This window comes from Quercus lobata, chromosome 8 (assembly GCF_001633185.2).
Source record: "Quercus lobata isolate SW786 chromosome 8, ValleyOak3.0 Primary Assembly, whole genome shotgun sequence".
NCBI lineage: Eukaryota > Viridiplantae > Streptophyta > Magnoliopsida > Fagales > Fagaceae > Quercus > Quercus lobata.
The window spans coordinates 50,294,529-50,320,229 of NC_044911.1; the positions used below are offsets into that span (position 1 = coordinate 50,294,529).

Below are 25,701 nucleotides of genomic sequence, written 5' to 3' on the forward strand. Positions count from 1 at the left end.
ATGGCGGCTGCCATGGATTGTATGTGCTGGATGGAAGGCAGTTGCATGATAGGTGATGATTGACGATCGCGATGGGGATTACTAGAAGCATTCCTATTCTCCAAGTGGCCTGGACTAGTGGCCATTGATCTTGTCCGAACCATGTAGCCTTTTTGTCGCAGGAAGATAAATTGCGAAACACAATTAATCACTTCCCACAGACAGCGCCAATTGATGATGGAAAGAAAATTAGTAGGCTGAATGTTTCGGGTTTCAATGGACTAGTAATTGCTTGAGAAAGTCGGAAAAGGAAAACACACGATCAAAGGTGACCGGAGTGGACCGGCCAAGAATCCTTAGATGCTTAAGTTAGTTTCTCTTTTAAATTCTCGAGTTCCAAATTTTTAGGAGTTGTCTAAAACTTACCTTCATTTGATGTGAATGAGTGTTTATATAGTGTGCTCTTGAAGCGGTTACTTGTCTTGTAACTTCCCCTATATTTGAGGAAGTCAAAAGGTTTAGGGTTAACTTCCACAACCGCTATAGGAGTTAGAATATTCAATCTTATCTTCTATAACTGTCGTTGGAAGTTAAATACTTTGTAGGAAGTCATAGGAATGAACCAGGATTTTACTCATGCCTCAAAATAATAACACGTGGTTCAATTCACTAGCTTTTGTAGATAAATTTTCTGGAATTTTCCCAAGTATCGAGGGTCGTCTAGGTGCTTTCCTCATGGACAACCTATACACCTATGGACGACCGTCCTACTAAGTATAACCATTCTTGTCTTTTTGACCTGAACGACTCTCATGGACGAATTGGAGTTGGTTCAATTTTCAGTTCACCATCAAGATATGCAAATAGGGTACGGAATTCTAGGCAACAATCAAATTTAGAAAATTAAAACATGTCATACCCGATTTTTGATCGACTAAGCCTTTGTCAAAACCTGGAGATTTCAATCGATCGAGAAATGATTGAATGACAGTCAAATTCTATACAAAGTGTATGCCTTCTCTGAGCTACATTTTCACACTTCAATCTTTGAACATTAAATGACTCAACTCATGAATTATTACATTATCATGGAATTTGTCAACTAAAAAACTTAACAAGCAAATTTCTCAGACAAGCTGCTACCATAGCTTTGAAATCTAAGACTATTTCTTCAACACATTAGGATTCTCTTTTCATTTGAAATGGATCATTTTATGATATAAGTTAAATATTACAAATTTAAAGGTATATCTAATGTTATATAATTTTAAATTTTAAATGAGAATACATTTTTACACTATTGATGTGAAATACACTTTCTCCTTTTCAAGTGAAATGGAGAGAATCTTCTTCTCTATTCAACCTCTGGCTTATTCCAAAAATGGTTGAATGACACATGTAATCATCTTTGCACTTACGTTTCTCATTTGAACATGGTTTTATTTATTTTTGAGTACAAACAATTATCGTCATGACTTCCCAAGTACGCCTTCCTGATTGTAGCAACAACAAACAAAATACATTCTTCTATTGAATTGTGCTCTGCAAAAGTTTATCTAGGGGTACGTGTGAATTGTGAAGTATACCAATATATACCTCTTATCAACTGTACCCATTCACCACACAACCATTTCATTCTCAACAGAAAAAAAAAAAAAAAAATTCCCAATTTTGGAAAAGATGCAATCCCATTTCACATGGGGTGAGACTAATTTTAATGTGTAAATTGAAGAGTGATAATGTATCTAAAATGTTATTGGAGGGTTTACATTGAGTCCTTGTTGAATTTAACCTCACAATTTTAGTATTTCAAAATACACAACCTCTTTGGTATTATAGTCTTAATTGGAATAATCGTATTTTTTAATGTTAAACAAGTTTAGATTTTTTGATTAATTAACTACAATATATACAGTATAGTGTAAACTGCTAGTTTATTAATGTGATTGTGAAAGCCCTGTAAAATTTAATTTTTACTGCATAGTACATGCTCAATGTAAATGATATATGATATATTGATGATATATAGTGGCAGAGCCATAAAGTTTTTCTAGGGTGCCAACTTGTACTAATAAAGTTCTAAACATTAAAAAAAAAATTGTGATTAAATAGTAAAATGGGTGCAATCAAATAAAACCATATAATCAAATAGATAATTGCAAGCTAAGTTACTTATTTTTATTTCTGTATTATTACAAAGTTAAGTTACTGTGGTTAATTTGGACTAGGATTAAACAATAGATCTTGTTGTATATTTAATAACCTACATATTATTTAATTAATTGGGTCACTAGCGGCTCTACATGCAAGCTAGGGTCATCATAGGACCACCCTGACTTGCAAAAAATTGCATATATACACTTGCCAAAAAAAATTTATATGTTATATTAATCTATTGAAATCACCCTGATAAAAATGTTAAACACCCTGACTTGAGAATTACAAAAAGTTTGGTTCAACAAAAATAAGAATAATGCTACATTTACAACATTTTTACAATAATTTTACAACAAATCCAATGTGGTAAGCTGCTACTGATTCTGATTTGGCCTTAATACTAATATTATTTTTTTACCCACCTATAATAGCTTTTTGCATAAGATTTATTGTAAAAATATCATGGATGTAGCATTATTCCAAAATTAATTCTGCCCTCCAAACATAATCCTTAATCCCTTTTATAAAATTAGAAAAAAAAAAAAAAAACTTAAATAACAACAATAAATATTAGCCCAAATAACAACAAACATAAATCAAACAAAAACAAGATAAGACCAAACAACAACAAGTGATCTAATTATTCAACAAAAAGCCTACTATAAAACAACAAGATAAAAATCGCTAAACATATAAATTTGTAGCTTGTTCAACATATTCAATAAAAATAATCTCTAATTTCATTTTTCCCTAAAAAATGGTAGCAACAAAAATATTGTGGTTATCAGTTCTCCTTCATAGTGACAACAATTATATTCCTTTTGCTTTGAAGCAATTTTACTCTCCTTGGTGACTCGATTCACAATTGTAGCAAATATTCAAGTTATCGCTTTATTAGATTTTGTATGATTTAAATTTCTTAGTGACCACCCTAAAAAAATTCCTTGAACCACCACTGAATTGGGTCAAGTATAGGTATAACCTACCCATACCCTACCCACATGGCCATCCATGCTCGCTGCTATGGGGGGGGTGGGGTTTGATTTTTGGTTATGATATTGGTATCTTAGGTAAGCATGCATTCAATAAGAACCCCAATATAATACTATATGTTTCTTTCTTCCATAATTAATTCTTCTTTCATGTACGTTCCATACATGTAAGTTGATGTGTTTAATTTGATTCTAACATATGATTTTGTATAAGTATATATAGGTGGTGTGACATCCATGGCTTCCTTCTTATAAAAGTTTTTTTTCCATCGGTTTATCATAAGGAGCTTGGATAAATTAACCAATCAGTACTGTAAATTTGACAGTGTCACACTGACTATGTTTACATCTTCTCTATACTTTGCTGCACTTGTGGTATTGTTTGGTGACCAAGAAGTTGAGTAGGAAAATATTCATGCTCACCGGTGGTTTGGTTTTCTTGGCCGGAGCTATCATCAATCCTATAGCTGCGTTTACAAACCCGGTCTATACTACGTAGCAATAGGCCCTTGTGGGTCTATAGTCACGTTTTTATAACTACGACGAAAGGCCAGACCTATAGTTGCGTTTTTTAATTGCGGCTATAGGATTCGGGGCCTATAGTTGCGTTTTTAGAAACGTGGCTATAGACCTCGACCTATAGTTGCATTTTTGCAAAATGCGGCTACAGACCAGCTTTGAGCTGCGTTTTCTAAAACATGGCTAAAGTCCCCTACATTGGGTTTGTCTATAGCTGCGTTTTTAAAAACACGGCTACAGGTGCTTTTTTTTTTTTCCTGCGTAATCTATAATTCCTGCCCAGGAATGCACTAAGGCTCAACAAAAGCTCTACAAGCACTCAACAAAAGCTCTACATAAACAGTTCCCAACCAATTGCCAGCAAACAAAACAATACAATATAATAGAGGGAGGACATGTCTTAAGTTTTCATTAACTCTAAGGGAGACAAGAATTTTACCCCTAAAAAATATAAGTTCAGAGACATTCTTCATTCATTAAAATGAAGAGGCCAAACAGACAGCAAACTGCTAATATGATCTTGACCACAATACAATATAATAGAGATCAAGGAATAATCTGTAGTGTGTTAATTAGGAAAAATTGTATCACATAAAGCACAATATAGTCCTAACATCAAGGAAAAATCTCTACTAAATATTCAAAGCAGATTCTTAGGAAAATTATAGTCCTAACATTTTTAAAATTGCTCAGTGTCATGAGGTATGCTAACTATGCAAGATTATGCCACCTTGTTATGTTAAATAGTAATTACTAACACTAATAAAAATAAAATTGAGTAGGTATTAAAAGCCAAAGAGAAGGAAAATGTAGCTTTCTTAATTATAACTTCAGTTGCAATTAATTATAAATACAATGAATCTTTTGAGCAACCATGCGTACTAAATGTCATTACCACCAGAATATGTCATTAAGTAAAAGCCTTCACCCATCTATCTCCAATTAGTTTTGAGGTAGCCTTAATTCAGTATTTTCCAAAAACCAACATACAATAGAAACACTTTTCTTCTATGTACCTCAATTTTCTAAGAAACCAAACAAGGAGTGAATAAACAATTACCCTAATTTGTACTCACAATTCTCTAAAAAAATAATTACCCTAATTTGCCAAACAATTCTATAACTAGAGTAGTTAGAGTTATCACTCCTATCACTGATCCATTCTAAGTACAAAATATGGTCAAACTCAATATGACAGTTTTACATAGAATTTGGCACTACCATGGAGCAATGGGTAAAAAGGAGGGGGGAAAAAGACATATACTGAAACTGCAATATGCATAAGGCAATGAAAATTGTTTCAAGGTTGAAGAGAACACCAGAACCAGTACAAAATTGTTTCAAGGAAAAAAGTGTACAACGTACAACACTGAATTTTATAAAGAATGAATTAATGAAACACTTCAAAAGAGAGATTACTATAGAGACATAAGCATATTCTATATTATTAATTTGATTTGAAAGGCTTTGAATAATAGGTGGCAATCTATGGATGAATAGAAGTTCATTGAACCATTAAACAATAGCTAATGATAAGTTCACCTTTTGCCTAACTTGATTAGGTTGTTCCAATGTATTTGGTTGAGACAGTTCCTATATTTTGGTTGGTCCAACTGAGGGAAAGACTAGTTTGCAATTGTGAGAAAGACTAGTTTGCAGTTCCTATATAAATTAAGATTTGCAATTGTGAGAAAGACTAGTTTGCGGTTTCTATGGAAATATAAAACCCCTGCTTCATTCTTTCAAAATGCTTGACTTGTTTAGTTTCCATTGTTGACAAATGAAAAAATGGTCAGGTAACAAATAAACACCCAATGACGAGAGAACTCAACTATGCTTATCAGAAACCAACCTCAACAGTGATAGGATGAGATAAGGAGTGACAAACCTTATCTCATAGGCAAGGAAGAATACGATTTAATAAATTATCTGGCCCCAAACTCAGTGGAATGGAATAACAAGATAGGAGGCATATAGTTGAATAAAGTTCAACCCAACTATGCTTTTATCGATCTCAGCAAGTTCTCAGTGGAAATCTTGCACGACCACAGTAGCATATTTTAAATATTTCAACCAATGAAACAACAATTGCCTAATTATTTTTACCAAGTAGGATGCAAAGGTTTCTATTTTCAATGACAAGCCAGAAGTTCACCTAGGTTCAATGCACAATCCACATGGATTTCCAGACATGTCAGAACCCATAAAACCTGAATTGAGGTAAGACACATATACCTTACCCCCCACTTTAGTGACATCACATACAAACACATTGCACCCAGAATAATCTAAACATAAAACAGCCATCAATCATTCACACCAATGAGTCTCTTCTTAAGTATTATTACCATTCTTGTTTTGCTAAATGTCTCTTCCTAAGTATTATAAGTTACTTTCAAAGATTAGGTCACATCACACTATTTTTTTCTATGTCATCATCTGTAAGTGCAATGCAGCATAATATGACGGATCTTTTTCACAGGTATATTAAAAAAATATCAAACTAAAATATATGGGTAAGTGACCACCAGCCCAAGTGGTCCTCTCCACACAGCCATGATATATAGAACAAATACATCATCATTAGAAAGCCAAAAAAAAAAAAAAATCAGCAGGCACTTACAATAACAGATGCTATCAAAGGGGACCAAAATGTAATATCTAGAAAATTATTATCACATTTATTATAAATATTACTATAAATCCTATTAAATTTTCTATTACAAATAAACACGCACATATATATATATACTGTCAAAATCAAATATAACATGTTTCATATTAAATTTACAAAATATCAATTCCTTAGAGAGGTGTCATCCAAGAGTACCGACCTATCACAACCCTGTCAAGAAGCAAAATGCAACGAAGCTTTGAATTATTTGACTGTGAACTCATGAAGCTGGAAAAATCTGGATACCATATAATGATTTGCGTACTTCACGTGCTTCATTAAACTCTAGTAGAATTATTGATTTTACTAACTGTACTAGATGGACTTAGCCCCCACCATATTAATAATGCTGACAGGGTTGCCAAAGAGGCTGTCTTTTTATGACTTTCCTTATCAAATTACTCGACTACTTCTGCATGCCATGCATGTGGACTTGCTTCTTGTCAAGTCATATGTTTCACGCCATTTGATGTTCCATCTTATATTCTTGGTTATATTGGTTCAATTTTTTTTTTTTTTAAATTTTTATATAAATATAATATTTTGAATCTTGCTTTATTCACTACGTAACTTATCTCCAAACTACATTATATTTTTCTTACTATTTTTCATCCAAAATCCAAATAGCAAAATCAACCAATAATTTAAGCTCAAATCAAACTAGAATGTACAAGACAACCAAGTTCAAAATCCAACACAAATTAACAATTTAAGCTAGAAATTTAAGCAATTGAATATACACACACAAAGTCAATTCAATCCCAAAATCCTCTCCAATCCAGGAAATCTGATACTTATGCTATACCAATTACAGTCATGTCAGACACCAAGGGCAGAGTCTATACATAATTAGAGTGTCATGATTTCTTTCAGGCCACTGAATCAAACATTTCTTATCTGTCTAGGCACGATAGAGTAGCAGGCTTGCAGCTGTGCTTCTGTTTTTGATATTTACTAAAAGAAAATCACCCACTAACATAATATACTATTTTAACTTTTAGATGCCAAGATGACAGTTTTACACCCCAGACAAAAACAAAGGTCGATGTTTACATTGACAAGTGCAAAGTGAATTGTATCTAAAATTTCAGTAGAGCACATTCTTTTATATTTTCGTTACAACTTGATCCCTTGACCATTTTCAAAGCTTTCAAGGTTTATTATTTTGTACTCTTCTTCTCATTCAACACACACATGCACTGACACAGAAAATTTATAGAAGTTTTTAGATAAAACTGGTTGCAGAGAACAATAGTTATTGACTTGACCAATACATGGCAAGTCAAAAGGCTAATTGCACATCTTAAAAAACCATTGAAACAACTATTTATATGCATCACCAGTATGAAATTGAAGAACACAGAGTTTACATGGAGGCATCAGCAGTACTTGATGCTTTATTTGGTAGAAATTATTTAGAGGTTGTTATTTCAGAGATAATGAAGGTTATATGGTAGAAATTCCACTTGGAACCAGTGATGGACTTAAATCAATACTTAAAAATTGCTTACTAGAGATTTTAAATTTTCCTTGGATCTCCTCCTGCATTTGAGGAAACACAAACATACTTACATTAATGTATGTAAAATTTCAAGAAAATAAAATAAAATAAAGAGAACACACACACAAGGCCTAGGTCAGTATCTGATAACTAATTAGGCCAATTCTTCAATCATTTTAACATCCATTATATAGCTAAGCCATCATGGAAGTGCTGAATTTTAAAAGAATGACATAATGGCCAATTCCTTGTTTATAGCAAACACAGAAGCTGATCACTACCAACTTATAAAATTATGGCAACTCAGACTTGCCTTTAACAATAAAAGCAACAAGCAAGAAGTAACCAGCATGAGCAAAGCACCTGATAGAACGTTAAAAAAAAACTGAAAAAGGATTCTACCTCAAGACATTAAAAAAGGAACAAGACATTAAAAGAAACTAAAAAGGAAAAACTGATAAAGGATTCTACCTCAAACAATAAAACCTGAAAAAGGATTTCAATCAGGTTGACTAACAAATAAACAATAGAGAAACAACAAAAGAAATCTTCCTATCTGTAGAAACCTCCTTTCCAAGCTTTTATATTGGATTTCGAAAAAGGCTTGTTCTTGATATAATATCTAAAATTCAACACACACTCGCCCCCCAAAAAAAAAGTGAACCTTCTCGAAAGAATGGGATACACATAAAATTTCAGTACTAAAAATCAGAAACCAAACCTGATCACCCAAAGTTAACTAGCTAGTCCCTTGAAGACCCAGGCTTGGTGGGCTTGAACCCAGTGAAAATTCAAGCAATTCAATTTTTTCCTACATGATAGCTTTTCTTCAGTATAGAGGTAGAATTTGGTTATCATCAGTCCAAAGATATGATTAATGAATGAATTTAAAAGAAAAAGTAGACCACTTACAATAAGCCTTGTGATAAGGGGAATTTTTTGACAAAATAAAAGTTGTTGTTGATCTCCAAAGACCTGTTAGCTCTATTATGCATACTGGCGACTTCACACAAGATGAAGCCGTCAGTTTCTAAACTGAAGACTTCACGCAAGATGAAGCCGTCAGTCTCTAAGGTGAAGACTTCACGAAAAATGAAGCCGTCAATCTCTAAGCTGAAGACTTCACGCAAGATGAAGCTGAAGATGAAGCCGTCAGTCTTTAAGCTGAAGAACTCACGCAAGATGAAGCCGTCAGTCTCTGAGCTGAAGACTTCACGCAAGATGAAGCCGTCAGTCTCTAAGCTAACGACTTCACACAAGATGAAGCTGTCAGTCTCTACACTGACGACTTCACACAAGATGAAGCCGTTAAACTGACGACTTCATCTTCTGACTTGTTGGCATCTACGCCTAGACGGGGAGAAAGCTGAAGGCAGGAAAGGATCCCACGAGATATGTGTATTAATGAGTGATAAGGATAAATTTACAATATTAGAATCACCAATGAAAAGGGATGAGGATAAAAATAATGCTTACTCATATAAGGCATAAGTTGACGGTTTTAGATAAAGCCATCAGGCATAAGTTGACGGTTACATGTAAAACCGTTAGCTTCCATTAGTAGGTGTCAACAAACAAAGTGTAGGGAGTCCGCAAAATGCACCTGAGGGCAGACACCAGTAAGGCTGAAGGATGTAGGGTAAGCTGATGACCCTGATACAAGTTTACTTGCTGCCCACGATTGCATATATAAAGAAATGTCTTGCTCTCCACGTTTGACGCTACTTAAAAGGATTCCTATAAGGAAAGGATTCCGCCAAATATGCCTAAAGAAGGCTCCTATAAGGAAAAAACTTCTAGTCCAAGGAAAAGAGGTCAACCCTTTACTACTATAAAAGCCCCAATACCCTCACCAACCAAGGTACGCATAATTCACCCCAGCTCTGGTACTCTAGAGTTTTGAACAAAAGATTTCTCTAACTTGACCGTCGGAGGGTATTTGGCCGGTACCACACCAATACTCCTCTTAAGGTCTTCAGCTTTTGTGTTGTGCAGGTTCTTGTCAAGAGCACGTGAGGACCGTGTGGCTCACTGGTGATTTTTTTGGCATCATCAGTTGGCGCCGTTTGTGAGAACGAAGCGCACTTTAGCCTATCGCTTCCCGAACAAAGAGTTGCATGGTACTTACTCGCTTGATGGCAACTACCAACAACGTTCAGGGAGACGAGTCGCGACCCACTGCGTTGGAGAGGCAGGTCCAAACCCTTATGGCAGCAGTGGAACATCTCACCAAACAGAATCAGGACCTTGAAGAACAGCTACGGTAGAAGAACGTTGCTATGAATACGAGCAGCGACCCACTGCCTTGGAGAGGCAGGTCCAAATCCTCATGGCAGCAGTGGAACGTCTCACCAAACAGAATCAGGACCTTGAAGAACAGCTACGGCAAAAGAACGCTACTATGGATACCCAAAAGGAAAATCAAGAAGGTACCAGTGCCATGCGAAGAGACCAAGAGGGGCTAGAAGGTAGTAATGCCCCAAGCAGACCAGAGCGACAAGATATGAGCCGTCCATCCATCACTGATATGGCTCCACCCCATATTGTCGTGGAGATGCAGGCGATAAAGGAACAGATGGACATCATGATGAACGCCTTCAAAGGACGGGTGTCCAGCGACCTTGATGATCTGGTCCACCAAACCGACTCGCCGTTCACCGCGTCCGTCAACTCCTTCTCCTTTCCACCAAAGTTCCGTATGCCACAGGTGGAAAACTACGACGGAAACAAAGACCCTCTAGATCATTTGGAGTCTTTCAAGACCTTGATGCACCTTCAGGGGGTACCCGACGAGATCATGTGCAGAGCTTTCCCCACCACGTTGAAGGGTCCCGCAAGGATATGGTTTAGTAGGCTGACACCTAACTCTATTAGTACTTTCAAGGAGCTAAGCGCCCAGTTTGCTTCGCACTTCATCGGGGGACACAGGTATAAGAAGTCTACAGCATGCTTGATAAGCATCAAGCAACGGGAAGATGAGACGCTAAGGTCTTACATAGCATGCTTTAACAAAGAGGCGCTTTCAATCGATGAAGCTGATGACAAGATACTTGTAGCCGCTTTCACAAATGGGCTGCGGAAGGGTAAGTTCCTATTTTCACTATACAAGAACGACCCGAAGACTATGTCGGACATGCTTTACAGGGAAACCAAGTACATGAATGCTGAAGACGCGCTTCTGACTCGAGAGAAGAGAGAAAGGCAGGAGGATACGCGACAGGACAGAGGGCAGAAGATGGCAAGAACTGGAGACGCTGGACGGACAATAGCTACCCCACCCGTGGAACACCAAGCACCTACGGAAGTATTTCCAGTAAAAAGGATGACATGAAGAGTAGCACCCCTTTATTTCTAGTTTACCTTAGTGAATTTTAGTTATACTCCTCAATTTTTCTATTTACTTCAGTTTTTGCTACAATAACTCTTTTAAAGCCCAAAGGGCAGGTCTTTGTTTTCTTTTTAAGAACTACTTTTTCTATGAATGCATGGTTTATTATAATAAGAGGAGTTTATTCAGACATGGCCAAAGTCGTCTACGGGTAGACGGTCACTACGCTAAGTCACCTACGGGTAGATGCATGGCCAAAGTTTCCTACGGGTGGACGGTCACTACGCTAAATCACCTACGGGTAGATGCATGACCAAAGTCGCCTACGGGTGGACGGTCACTACGTTAAGTCACCTACGGGTAGACGCATGGCCAAAGTCGCCTATGGGAGTCACCTACGGGTAGACGCGTGACCGAAGTCGACTATGGATGGATGATCACCATACTAAGTCACCTACAAGTAGACGACCAAAAAGGTGACGAGGCACCAAAATTTAGTCACCTCAATTAGTCCACGACTCTAAGTGAACGACTCACAAGGTGACGAGGTACCAACTCTTTGTCACCTCAACAAAGTGGACGAGTTTACTGCTAAGTCCACAAAGTGGACGAGTCTACTATAAAGTCCACAAAGTGGACGAGTCTACTATAAATTCCACAAAGTGGACGAGTCTACTGCTAAGACCACGAAGTAGACGAATTTATTACTAAGTCCACAAAGCGGACGAGTCTACTACTAAGTCCACAAAGTGGACGAGTCTACTGCTAAGTCTATGAAGTGGACGAATTTATTACTAAATCCACAAAGTGAGCGACCTTATTACAAAGTCCACCAAGTGGACGGGTTTGTTAAGTCTACAAAGTGGACAGGTTCAATATAAAGTCCGCCAAGTGGACGAGTTCATTACGAAACCCACAAAATAAATGAATTTATTACAAAATCTACAAAGTGGACGAATGTATGACTTGTTCCACAAGTGGACGAGTCCATCAAGTAAAAGCAAGCTGACGCCATTATCTACAAATGGACGGATTCATGAACAAATCCACCAGTCCACAAAAGGGACACGTTCAAAGAAGAAGATGGTTTGAAACCTTTAAACAAGACGTGTCTAAAAGACACTTTAAGTGGATGGATTCTCCTTAAATTACCAAGTACGAACGTATCCTAACATACATACAAATGCCAAGGATAGACAGACATGCTAAATAAAAAGTAACACATATATATTGAAAGTGACGGGCGTAAAATACTACAAATAAAGTGATGTTCATACAAGCATAAGCCCAAAAACAAGCGGGCGTCAAACATTGTCTCAAATTAGCTTTACATTTACAATAAAGAAAGAAAAAAGCTTAAGTTCATGAAGCCAGGGGGTTTCGAGGCTTTTCATCACCCTTTGGAAGAAGGGCCTGGACGCTTGGAGCGGAAGGGTCTTCAACATTAGGGTCTTCAGCATAAGGATTGGCCGACGGAGTCAAAGGGACGACGGGCTGATCCACGGTAGGCTGGACAAGGACAACGCTATCATCTTTTAGGTCTGCCTCGGACTTGGTAAGATCGTCACCTTCCTCAAAAATAGTAGGGGGTAGCAGATAAAGGCGGCTCGAGGCATCACACATAAATGACCTTTCTGACGATGTTAACTCCATAACCTGTCAGCTAAAGCTAACGAGGCTATGGAGTAGGGGGCAGCTGATAAGGGGAATTTTTTGACAAAATAAAAGTTGTTGTTGATCTCCAAAGACCCGTCAGCTTTATTATGCATACTGGCGACTTCACGCAAGATGAAGCCGTCAGTCTCTAAGCTAAAGACTTCACGCAAGATGAAGCCGTCAGTCTCTAAGCTGAAGACTTTATGAAAGATGAAGCCGTCAGTCTCTAAGCTAAAGACTTCACGCAAGATGAAGCCGTCAGTCTCTAAGCTGAAGACTTCACGCAAGATGAAGCTGAAGATGAAGCCGTCAGTCTCTAAACTGAAGACTTTACGCAAGATGAAGCCGTCAGTCTCTAAGACTTCACGCAAGTTGAAGCCGTCAGTCTCTAAGCTAACGACTTCACACAAGATGAAGCTGTCAGTCTCTAAACTGACGACTTCACACAAGATGAAGCTGTTAAGCCGACGACTTCATCTTCTGACCTGTTGGCATCTACGCCTAGATGGGGAGAAAGCTGAAGGCAGGAAAGGATCCCACGAGATATGTGTATTAATGAGTGATGAGGATAAATTTACAATATTAGAATCACCAATGAAAAGGGATGAAGCAAATATGGATAAAAATAATGCTTACTCATATAAGGCATAAGTTGACGGTTTTAGATAAAGCCATCAGGCATAAGCTGACGGTTACATGTAAAACCGTTAGCTTCCATTAGTAGGTGTCAACAAACGAAGTGTAAGGAGTCCACAAAACGCATTTGAGGGCAGACGCCAGTAAGGCTGAAGGATGTAGGGTAAGCCGATGACCCTGATACAAGTTTACTTACTGCCCACGATTGCATATATAAGGAAATATCTTGCTCTCCACGTTTGGCGCTACTTAAAAGGATTCCTATAAGGAAAGGATTCCGCCAAATATGTCTAAAGAAGACTCCTATAAGGAAAAGACTTCTAGTCCTAGGAAGAGAGGTCAACCCTCTACTACTATAAAAGCCCCAATACCCTCACCAACTAAGGTACGCGTAATTCACCCTAGCTTTGGTACTCTAGAGTTGTGAACAAAGATTTCTCTAATTTGACCGTCGGAGGGTATTTGGCCGGTACCACACCGGTACTCCTCTTAAGGTCTTCAGCTTTTGTGTTGTGTAGATTCTTGTCAGGAGCACGTGAGGACTGTGTGGCTCACTGTTGATTTTTTTGGCATCATCACCTTGATTTTCGGTGCTTTAACCGTTTCTGCAAAAGAGTAGATTTTCTAATTAAGTTTATCATTATAAAATGTAATGTATGTATGTACGCCAAACTAAGGGGAGATATTCTACTGAAGCACTTATGATATTGGTAACAAGTATGAACACAATTTCTTCCAGCATTAGGTTGCAGTATATCAATTCCAAGGACTTTATGACAATAGAGGAAAAGAGAATATCAATACTACTGTCAAGTTGTCAATAATGGAATGGCAACACGGAATCAGCTACTCTAATATCCATTTTTGGAGATTTCTTTTCAAAAAAATTTATAAAACATTGTAATCCCACTAGTAGGAGGATCATGGATTAAATCTAAGTTGATCTAGGGGGAAAAATTTGAACTTGTCATGATCTAAATGCAATAGATCTACTATAGAAACTATGAATTACACTGTATTTGTCATCAGATCAAACTTACACCAAAATTTTTCAGAAAGGAATCAATTTATGAACATGCTAGTACAACTATTTAATCAGTATAAGTTTGAGAAGCATGCTAACAGAATTAGTTAACATGGTGCAGATGAATTTATTAAACCATAAAAACATGCAAATACTAGCAAGAAATGAAACATCGAGCAGAGGAGTGTTGAAAAAATACATGTGCGTAGCGGAAAAATTAATGGATCTACTTCATTCGCAATTGATAACATGTACTATGTAAGTTTCAGAATTTGAGAACAAGAATGCGTACCTTGGTGTGGTGAAATTCAAAATCGAAGATCAGAAGTTCTTGAGAAGACTTTTAATCTTCACTCCAATTCCACTTAATGCCCAAGATGTGTGGTCTCTCAATCAGTTTCCAAGGAGAGAATAAAGAGTGTCCAACACTCACATACAAACCATTTCATTCTTTGTATGATCTTAATGAAAAACCTTATGAAAGTCTCATCAAAATCCTTATGAAAGTCTCTTATGAGAACCTTATTAAAACCCCTTAATGAAATTCTGTATGTTTCTCTTCTTATATACAACTGATTATCTAATTGGACTAGCTTTTTGGGCCATTCCAATTGGGCTTTAGTATGTGGCTTGGAGTGGGACCAAAAGGGACCAAATAAGACTCTAGCTCCAATGGGCCTTGGGCTTTTCTGTCAATTCTTGACAAGTCCAAAGTTACCATTAATTATATTCAATACCACTATATGAATATAATTACACTCTAGGCCTTATTAATAAATTATATCCCAAGATTTTATTATACATGCAATCCCTTCATCAAAATATTCGTAGTAATACAAAGTCATGAAATAGACTGTCACTTTGAAGATTACTACATCTTAATCCTTGAGTACCCGGTTTAATCCTTTATGTTATTCATCATATATTTATGAAATCCAATTTCATAAATATATACTTTAGTAACTCCTTACTAAAGTGGTTGGGCCCAACACTCTGAATAACCAAACCCATTAAACTTATCACAAGGGAATATTTTATATCTCCCTTAAAAGATTATGAATTCCATTTTGAGAATATATGTTCCATCAACATTAAATGCGGCTGCCTAACATATTGAAGTTTTGACCATTAATTTATAGGTCTCACTCCTGATATATCAAAGCAACCTACATCTCATGATCAGGTCCATTATTCTCTCAGAATTTAGAGTTGATGTAAATAGAAGTCATGAGATTTATTATTCATTTGACAGTCGTTAGGAGAATAATAAATCTCACAGCGGTCCAGTTCAATATGTCTTAACTCTTAAAACATATCAACATACCAACTAGAAGTCTCCACTTCCATGATCAAGACAAATCATCGTAGTTGATATGTTATAGTATTCGCAGATGAAACGCCCAATTTCATCACTGACTACGAACTAAAATTCTGAGTTTACAAAGAACTTGTGATTTATATCTTCTGTGACTTTTCACATAAATCACATACTATGCATTTCATGGACTAAGATAATGTCCCATTAGTTCATTAATAAATAGTCTCATATAATTAAACAATTTAATTATTTATGTCATGCCAATAAATTGGATTTTAGGGCATAAACCCCAACAAGGAGTTGCATAATTTCTGTGTTGAGTGAACAAAAGTGAATCTCAAGTATAATAAAGGACAAGATCTCACCTCAACAATGGATGAGAACCTTATTGAGAGCTTTGGATTAATGAAGTTAGGCCATACTTCCATCAATAGCCTATTCAACCATTCATAGTGCTCCAACAGTGTTATTGCCTACAAAAATGCAAATGGATAAAAATCGACTTCATAAATCTCAGACTCATTGTTCATATAACCAAAAAGAAGCAAATTTGAAGTTACTGAGGTGTTTTGTATGACTCGCTTCCATTTTTCATTCAAGTCTTCAACAAGTATTCGCTGTTGATAAGTCCCATAATGCACACATGAAAGTGACATCTCAGGTTATCACCATGTATGATTTCAAAACTCATTAACCAAAAAACCTAAAGCACATTATGTGTGAAACAATGACAAAGTATAGAGGTCTTTTGAACTGATTAAAATTAATGCATAATTCTGTTAAGTAGAAGTCTATTATAGAACTAGACTTTATTGAATCAAAAGAAGTGGGAAAAAATCACAAATAATTTAAAGAATGTGACAGGTATAGTATGTGAAAAATTAAAACTATAATACATCATTCTTTTCCTACAATTTTTAGACAACCAAACACAACCAAACAGATTCTCGAATGAATCAAAGAAATTTAATAGAACTCAAATTTCAGCACAAGTTAATAGTTAGGGATTTGAGCTAGAAAATTTACCAATTGAAAACACCAACAATAAAATTATAAAAATGAGTACTTCAGAAACGTAGATTCACCAAGGATCTCTAGTATAGACACCCATGTTGCATACAGAATTATATTTGAAAATACAACGCCAACAAACTACACCACACTTGAGAAATCAAAACCAACCTAGACCCATGAGAAATCAACCAAAGAATAGAGAAATCAAAACAATCCATACCCATGAGAAATCAACCCAAAGAACACATAGAGAAGTCAAAACCAACTCATACCCGTGAGAAATCAAACCAAAGAACACACAGAGAAATCAAAACCCAAAACACAAACCACAATCCAAAACTATAGAAATCAAATAGCACAAATAAGTCCACAAACCTGAGATTTATGAGACAAAAAGAGATAGAACACTAAAAAAAAAGAAAAAGAAATTGTAACTATGGCAAGCCTTACTTCTTGCAAACCCATTTTCATAGCTTCCGCAATACGAAACAGTAAACCCAAAATCCCAAATCAAAAACATACAAACAGAGCACACATTACACTCATTCACATCTACATACATACATGGCCACATACCCAGAAGAATAGCAATACCCAAACCCATGGCCAAAACATACGCACACACGTGACACAACCGAGAGAGAGATCGCAAGAGGAAAAGAGAGGTTCTGACCTATGATGGCTGAGAGAGAGAGCTATGAGAATGAGGTTCTTGGCGACGGTGGTGGCGTCAATTAGAGGCAGCGATGGCGATGTGGTGTTGAGAGTGATAGAGAGCGAGGGTGTGTTTGAGAGTGAGAGTGATAGATTGATCTGATTAGGGATTAGGGATTTTTTCTTCAATATATATACCAAGGCCTAAAGCCACGTTTTTACATATAAACGCAGCTCTAGGTGCTTCTATGGCCATGTTTGCCAAATGCGGCTTTAGGACAAGGCCTAAAGCTGCGTTTTTACTCACAAATGCAGCTCCAAATACCCCCTAAAGCCGTGTTTTCCAAATGTGGCTTTAAGACGTATTTAAAAAATAAAAAATAAATCTTGTAAATGGGTCTATAGCCGCATTTTTAAAACGTGGCTATAGCCCTTCTCACATAAACACAGCTGGAACATTCTCAAATGCAACTCCAGATTAGCTCTGAAGCTGCGTTTAGTAAACACATGGCTATAGAAAACGCAGCTTAAAACCGCATTTATAAATATTGCTATGCTTATCATTGATCGAATTTTATTGGGTACTGGGTATTGGTGTAGGCTTTGCTAATCAAGTAAATACTGATTAAATATAAAATCCCTTAATTATTTGCTTTTCTTGATTTTTTTTTGGTTCTCTTTTGCCTTTTACTTTTAGTCTTTTTTAAATGCAAGTTTTACTTTTTATCCTTCCAAGATCTTTTGTAACTGGGACTAGCCTTGGGTAATTTGTTTATACTTTTTATTATTGAAAACTAATATAGTAGGCTTTAGCAATATATTGAATCCTCTAGCTTCGATACATAATCCTAACTCTAATTCATGGGTTGCCTTAGGGTTACATGAGTTTATCCTTTTTATTATTATTATTATAATCTATATAAATATATAAAACCGAAATTTTTAAAACTCCCACAATTTTCCACGTCAGCACAATATTAAAAAAAATAATAAAACAAAATAAATAAAACCAAAACCAAAAAAAAGAAAACGTCATAAACTCGACACTCAAAAAAATAAAACCAACAAAAAAACGTAAGCTCTGCCTTTCCCTTTCACAGTGGTCTCCAATCCCCATCTTCTTCCTTAGTCCTTTACCAGCACGATGGTCTGCCATTCCCATGTTCTTCCTCAGTCCTTTACCAGCTCCTTCTCGATTAGACCCATAAACTTGCAACCAACAGCAAATCAAGCATCGCATCGCATCGCGTCTATAGACCCACCATACCCATAAACCGAAGCCTCGATCTCCTTCCTCAGACCACTAATTTGCCACAAACCACCCACATCCAACCTCTACAACCCAGAAACGGCCCCCCATTTGCCGTGGGTCTCATCAAGCCCATGGCCAAAGATAACCCACCGTACCCACCATGCCCACCATACCCTTAAACCCACAAACATCGAACAGAGATCGAGCTCCTTCCTCAGACCACCCACATGCAACCTCTACAACCCAGAAATGACGCCCCATTTGCCGTGGGTCTCATCCAGCCCATGGCCCATCAACTATGTCGGTCAGAAATACACCCAACCTAGCCTGTCGAAACCGACCTAAAGGTATTATCTTATAAACCTATAATATATATATATATATATATTTTTTTTTTTTCTGAATCTGAACTCTATAATTATTAGAACTCTATAACTATTATCTTATAAATAGTTGATTATTATTAGTGTTTTTTTTAATTATTTATTTATTTATTATTTATTATTATTTTTTTCACGGCTGTTCAATTTCTAGGTTTATTGCTATTGCCTTTCTCTTCATTCTTTTCCTCCATTCGAATTAGGGTTAAAGGTATGGTATTCGCTTGCCTCTATGATAACCTATGTACATCTAATTTCTAACTATTTTAGTGTGGATTTCTTAGCTTTTTTTGAATTTTAGTTTAGTTATATAAGTTTTAGCATACAACTTCATGGTTTATTTTTTACCCCAGCCTATTTTGTATTCTAGAGTTGATTAAATTATAGTTTTAGCTGTGCTTCTCTTTGTATTTGTAATTGATTTTGTGCACACACTTAGATAATCAATTTGAATATATGTTTTTGTGTGGAAACTGAGCTATTGGTCGATTTGAATTGTTTTTGTATGGAAACTGAGCTATGAGTTTGTATTTGTTTAGTGGAAACTGAGCGAGGTGGAGTTATCAACTTGCTTATCATCTTAGCGAAATTGGTGTGGAGTACGTTGAGGTTAGTTATTCATTACATTGTTCATACTGAATTATATGTCTTTTTTTTTTTTTTTCCTTTACAGATATGGAGCAGGTTTATAAAATAATTTATATCTATGCTTCGTACAATTGTACCTTATAAATATTTATATAATTTATATTTCCCCTGTGTATGTTTAATAGTTATAGCAAATATATGGTTGCTATTTTAAATCTGGTTTTATGCTTGGAGTTTTAATATCATAGTATATTGTAGTGTTCTATTCACAAATTTGGATTCTTTTTTCTATTTGTAAGTAATAATTATGGTCTTTCAATATGGTGCAATGGAATTTTTCTTCTTTTTGTTTTGCGTTTGTGATGAAGAAGTTGCTGTATATATGTGTAAAGTGTAATGGGGTGGTAGTATACTACTTATTGTATTAATTTGTGTATGTGTGTGGTGAGAGTTTTTTTTTTTTTTTTTTTTTTTTTTAAAAAAAAAAAATTTATGGGAATATGTTTATTTTAGATATTTCCATGGGTGAAAGTAATGATGGTGATGTTTGTAATCAATTCCATCAATTAGTTCACCAAGTGGATTTAACTAATGGATACAATTGATTTCTCAATCTTAATAATGAAATATGATAGATATCACTGCATGATGATATGGATTAAGTTTGTTTTTCTATCTTTGGTCTGAGAAGCAGGTGTCATTTGTCAATCTATTTCTTTTTCATTATTGATAGTAGTGATGCGTATTTGATTATAAATCAAATATCAGTAATTGCATGTATTTGTTGATTATGGACAACCAAGTTTCTATCATTGGTCTAAGAAGCATGTGTCATATGTCAATCTATATTTTCATTATTAATAGCAATGATGTGCTATTTTATTCAATCCTTTCTTTCTTTTTCTTTTCCCTTCTTTATTTATTTATTTTATGTGTAAATAATTTATTAGTTTTTTGTACCTATCTGGATTTTTACATTTTTGGATTTTCCATTGATGTAATTGAGTAAAAGTATTTGTTCATAAGCCAATCTTATCCTATCCATCCCAACTTTGTCAGGTTACTATTTTGTTACCCCATGATGATATATATATATATATATATATATATATAAAAGTAGCACCTTTAAAGGATTTTTTCATGAAAGTTTTGATTTAATTCGGTTTTGGTTTTGTCAAATAACTCAAGTAAGTATTTTACACTAATGATATCATGTCTATAGAGTGCATGTTGATTATCCATGGTAATCATATTATAGATTTTATGATTTCTAAGCAAAAGAAGAGGAAGATGGAATTAATAATTTTTTTTTTTTTTGATGCAAGCTTCATATCAAATTGTTTGATGATATGAAGGAGATTAAAAAAGAAAAATTTTCTCTACACTGCACTATTTCAAACTTTCTGCACTGTACTATTTCTCTTCTATTAATGATTCTTGGCTGAAAATTGGATTCTTACTGTTTTGCAAGTAGGGATTTAGCATTTTGATATCTGGCTTATTTGGTAATACAACTACAAGACGAGGAAAGTTAGGTATTTACCAGTCTTTCCTTTATTCTGTACTATTTATTGCAAATTTATTGGTAATATGTTTGTAGAGAGAATTTGAAATTGGAATATGATTGCATATTTAAGTTTCTTGGTTATCTCAAACTTGGTTTTATGTTTGGTTTAATTGTTTCATCTCAAGATTTCCATTGTTTTAATTACTTCTATGTGCAATTTGTATTTTTCAAATAATCATATTTTTATTTTTTATTTATTTGTTTAATTTTTTAATTCTGAAGTTAGTATGTGAATGCTATATTTTTCTTCAATATGTTTTTGCTATATAGTTATATTTATGAATTAAAATTTTGTGAATGCTTTGCTTTTAGTTTATTCCCCAAGCATGGAGTCTGCTTTCTATGCAAGATTGAGACGAAGATTAATTTTATCTGAAAAGAGAAATAGAAGGGGTACGATATTGAGATATTAAAAAAATATTTTTCTTTAAAAAACTCATAATTAGTATGTAACCTAGGCCAAACAAGAACAAGAGATGACGAGCCATTTGAAAGGAGTATTCGACGTAGACAATATAGCATTAATGATGAAAACAGAAAACAACATAAGTGCTACATTTTTTAGTTCTCCCAAAAAAGTTCTAAAATTAGGAAGAAAAAGTGAATTTTTGTTTTCGTTGTCATAGGAAAATTTACGGAACCATTGGATTTAGGACCTCCAACAATAGTATGTGAACATTGTTGATTATAATGATAGAATTTTGTATAACCTTATACACATTCTTATGCAGTGACCACATGACACTTTTTAAAGCTTTTGAAGGATAGAAGGATGCAAACCATAATGAAAAGAGTCCTGTCACTTTGCAAATGACAGAGGATATGAGAATGCAATTTGTAGATCTATTTAGCATTGACTTTGTAAACAAATTGACGAGTGCTAATGTAAGTTCTTTAAGATTTTCAAATTTTAAAGCATTTGATTTGCTAAAATCTTATAGTTACTAAAAACTTTCCCGTGTATCGCACGAGTTAGCAGCTAGTTATTATTATTATTATTATTATGGAAACCTGAGTTTATCCTAAATTTATTTATAAGGAAAGAAGTTAGTAATTATTCATAATGATCTTTCTTGTGATAATAAAACATTTAAGCTTTTTGCTTGTTCCCATTTATTTCTTGTAAGTGGTATATCTAATATCAGTTTTTTCAATATGCTTCTATATTTATAATTTTAATTTTTAATTATTTGGCTTTTATTATCAAAAGGTAATATAAATAAAATTTTGTTCAGTAATATAATGAAGCCACTAGCTTCGAAAAATAATCCCAATCCTAATTCATGGGTTGCCTTAGGGTTACATCATGAGTTTATCCTAAATTTATAAGGGAAGTACATAATTCTTAAAATCCTCATTTTATGACTTAAAAAAATTCCTTTCACATGAAACTTTATTGCTAATTCTATATATTAATTTATAGAATTACTCACAAGCTTATTTTATTTCTTTCAAATTTTAACTAGTATATAATATGTACATATATATCACTAAATAATTTTGATTTATTCAATTACGTGCAGACTGTACCACTCTACTTCTCAGAGATGGCTATATACAAACTTCGAGAGGTTCTCTCAACGTTATCTTCCAATTATGTATTACAATAGCCATATTGATAGCCAATGTTGTTAACTAGCTCACACCTAAGCTCAAAGGACGCTATGGATGGCATGTTAGTCTAGGTGGTACAGCTGTTCTTGCCCTCTTTATTGTGACCTCATCATTTTTTCTCCCTAACACTACAAAGTCCAAACTCAATGCTTGAGAAGAATGAACCCCAAAAAGGCCGAGCAATGCTCAAGTGAATTCGTGGTGTTTCTGGTAAGGAAATTAAGGCCGAGTTTGAGGATTTTGTGGCAACAAGTGAAGCCTCCAAAGCTCTGAAACACCCTTGGAGAAACATCCGGAATAGAAAGTATAGGCCTCAATTGATCATGTCCATGGCTATTCCATTTTTCCAACAATTTACAGACATCAATGTTATCATGTTCTATGCTTCTTAGCTTTTCAAAACAATTGGGTTTGGGGATAATGTTTCACTCTTATCCACGCTAATCACTGGTGGAATCAATTGTTTTGCTACATTGGTCTCCATGTATGGTACTAATAAATGGGGTAGAATAATTCTTTTCCTAGAGGGTGGAATTCAAATGCTCATATTTCAGGTAATAGTGTAAAAGCACTCACAACAGTGGTGCTATACTGCTATATTGCTATATTTTAGCTCTTCAAACCCCAAAATCATACTCACAGCAGTGGAGCTAAATTTATAATTTTTAGCTCCATTGCTACAGTGCACATCTATCTATAGATGTGCACTGTTCATAAGAGCTAAAAAATATATATATATATATTATTTTATTAAATTTCTCTCTCCTCTTCCATTAAAAAAATATTTTCTCTTTCTTTCTTTTTCACTCTCTCTCCGGCTTCTCTTCTTTCTTCCTCTTTCCTTCTCATTTTTTTTTTCTCCCTCATCTACTCTCTGCTGCCAGTGCCTCTCTACTTAGTCCGTTGCCGCCGACCGAAGCCCCAGCCCAGCGCCGACCACTCTTTGCATTCCCCACAACTCCACCCCCTCTCTCTTTGCTATCTCTTGCCCAACGCCGACGTGGTTCTCTATCTTGCATTTTCTCTCTCTAAATCTCCACCTCAAAGGCCGAACCTCTGAGCTCCACCCTCTCTCTGCTATCTCATGCCCAGCGTCGATGTGGGTTTGTGTTTGTGTTTTCCGATCTGTTGTGGGTAGTGGGCTTGTGTTTGTGTTTGTGGCAGTGGGCTTGTGTTTTCCGATGTGGTTGTTGTGGGGGCGACGGTGAAGATGGAGTGAAAGAGAAAGAAAGACAAAGCTGAAGTAGAAAAATAAAAATGCAAGTGAAGATAGAGTGAAGATAAAGAGGAGTATACGTGTGTGGAGGAGAAAAACAAAGAGTTAAAAAGAAAAAGAAAAAGAAAAAGAAAAAAGAAACGTGTATTTGGATGAAAATAATGGGAAAAATAAAATAAAGAATAATAAGAAATTAAAATTAAGAAATGTTACCACAATATTTTTGCAATAAATTTTTAGTGATAGGTTATTACTTTATTGGTGAGAAAAAAATAATTTTTTTGATGGTGGCGGTTGCAGTGGTGGTGGCGGTTGCGGTAGTGACAGTGGTGATTGTAGTGGCTGTGATTGTTGTTTATTGTAGAGAATATATTATTCTATCATGTGGCAGCGGTGGAAGAGTCGGTGGCGGTGGTAGTGGTAGCGGTAGTGATTGCGGTGGCGGTTGAAGAGTTGATGGCGGCGACGGTAGTGGTAGTGACAGCGGTAGCGATTGCGGATGGTTATGATTATTGTTTATTGTAGTAGATATATTATTTTATTGTAGGGGATATATTATTTTATTGTAGGGGATATATTATTTTATTGTGATGTTTATATTATTTTATTGTGTTGAAAGCTAAAATAGATCCACTGCTGCAGCATGTATGTAGGTAAACTAGATAAAGTAACTTTTGGTGGAGCTAAAAAGCTAAATTTTTAGCTCCACTGCTGTGGATGCTCTAACACACACATATATTAAAATCTAACTACTCTTCTTTTTATGTGTATTCATTTATATTCCCATAAATTTTTATATAATGTAAATTACATTGCATATATGTTGTAGGTTTTGGTGATAGTATTCATTGGATGGAAATTTGGAGTAACAGGTCAATTGATGGACTTGCCCAAGTGGTATGCTGGCCTTGTTGTATATTCTTCATCTGTGCCTATGTAGCTGCTTTTGCCTGGTCGTGGGGGCCATTGGGATGGTTAGCTAGTGCCAAGTGAGAACTAGAGATCTGCACAGAGTATCACTGTCTCTGTGAACGTGCTCTTCACATTCATTGTGGCCCAATTATTCCTTACCATGTTCTGTCACTTGAAGTTTGGCTTGTTTATCTACCTTGTGCTAGCATATATTTTTTATTGGTCTATTAATTACTTTGGTTTTTAATTTCGCTTGAGTATTATGCTGGAACCCCTTTACTATTTTATAAGACGCTGGGGAAGTTCATATTATTGATATTCTTTTTTTTCTTAGTATATCTATAAATATTTGTTTTGATTTTAATTGGGCTTTGTTTTTGCTTTCATTTTTTAGACTTAGATACTGTGAATGTGGTTGTGTTAATGACTTATTCTAGTCTTCTACTGTATTAATATGAGGTCTATAATTCTTCTTCCATATGACATGAAGGAAAAGTTATGTCTTCTACTGCATTAAAGGAGAAGACATAACTTTGTTTTTCCTCATCTCCCGTTCTCGTCCTTATAGATCACTCACTCACTCACTTTGTATTTCTAGGGTTTCTTGAATCTTTTAGCTACTTTTTGCTCTAATTCTTGATTATTTTTCCTGATTATTAGTTTGTGAGAAATGTGATACATAATGTGATTCGGAAACTCATGCTTAGTTATCAAGCTTAG

The 25,701-nt window shown here is 35.3% G+C and overlaps 1 pseudogene; it reads left to right on the plus strand.

Moving 5' to 3' along the window:
• Nucleotides 1-25,701, plus strand: LOC115957021 (annotated as a pseudogene).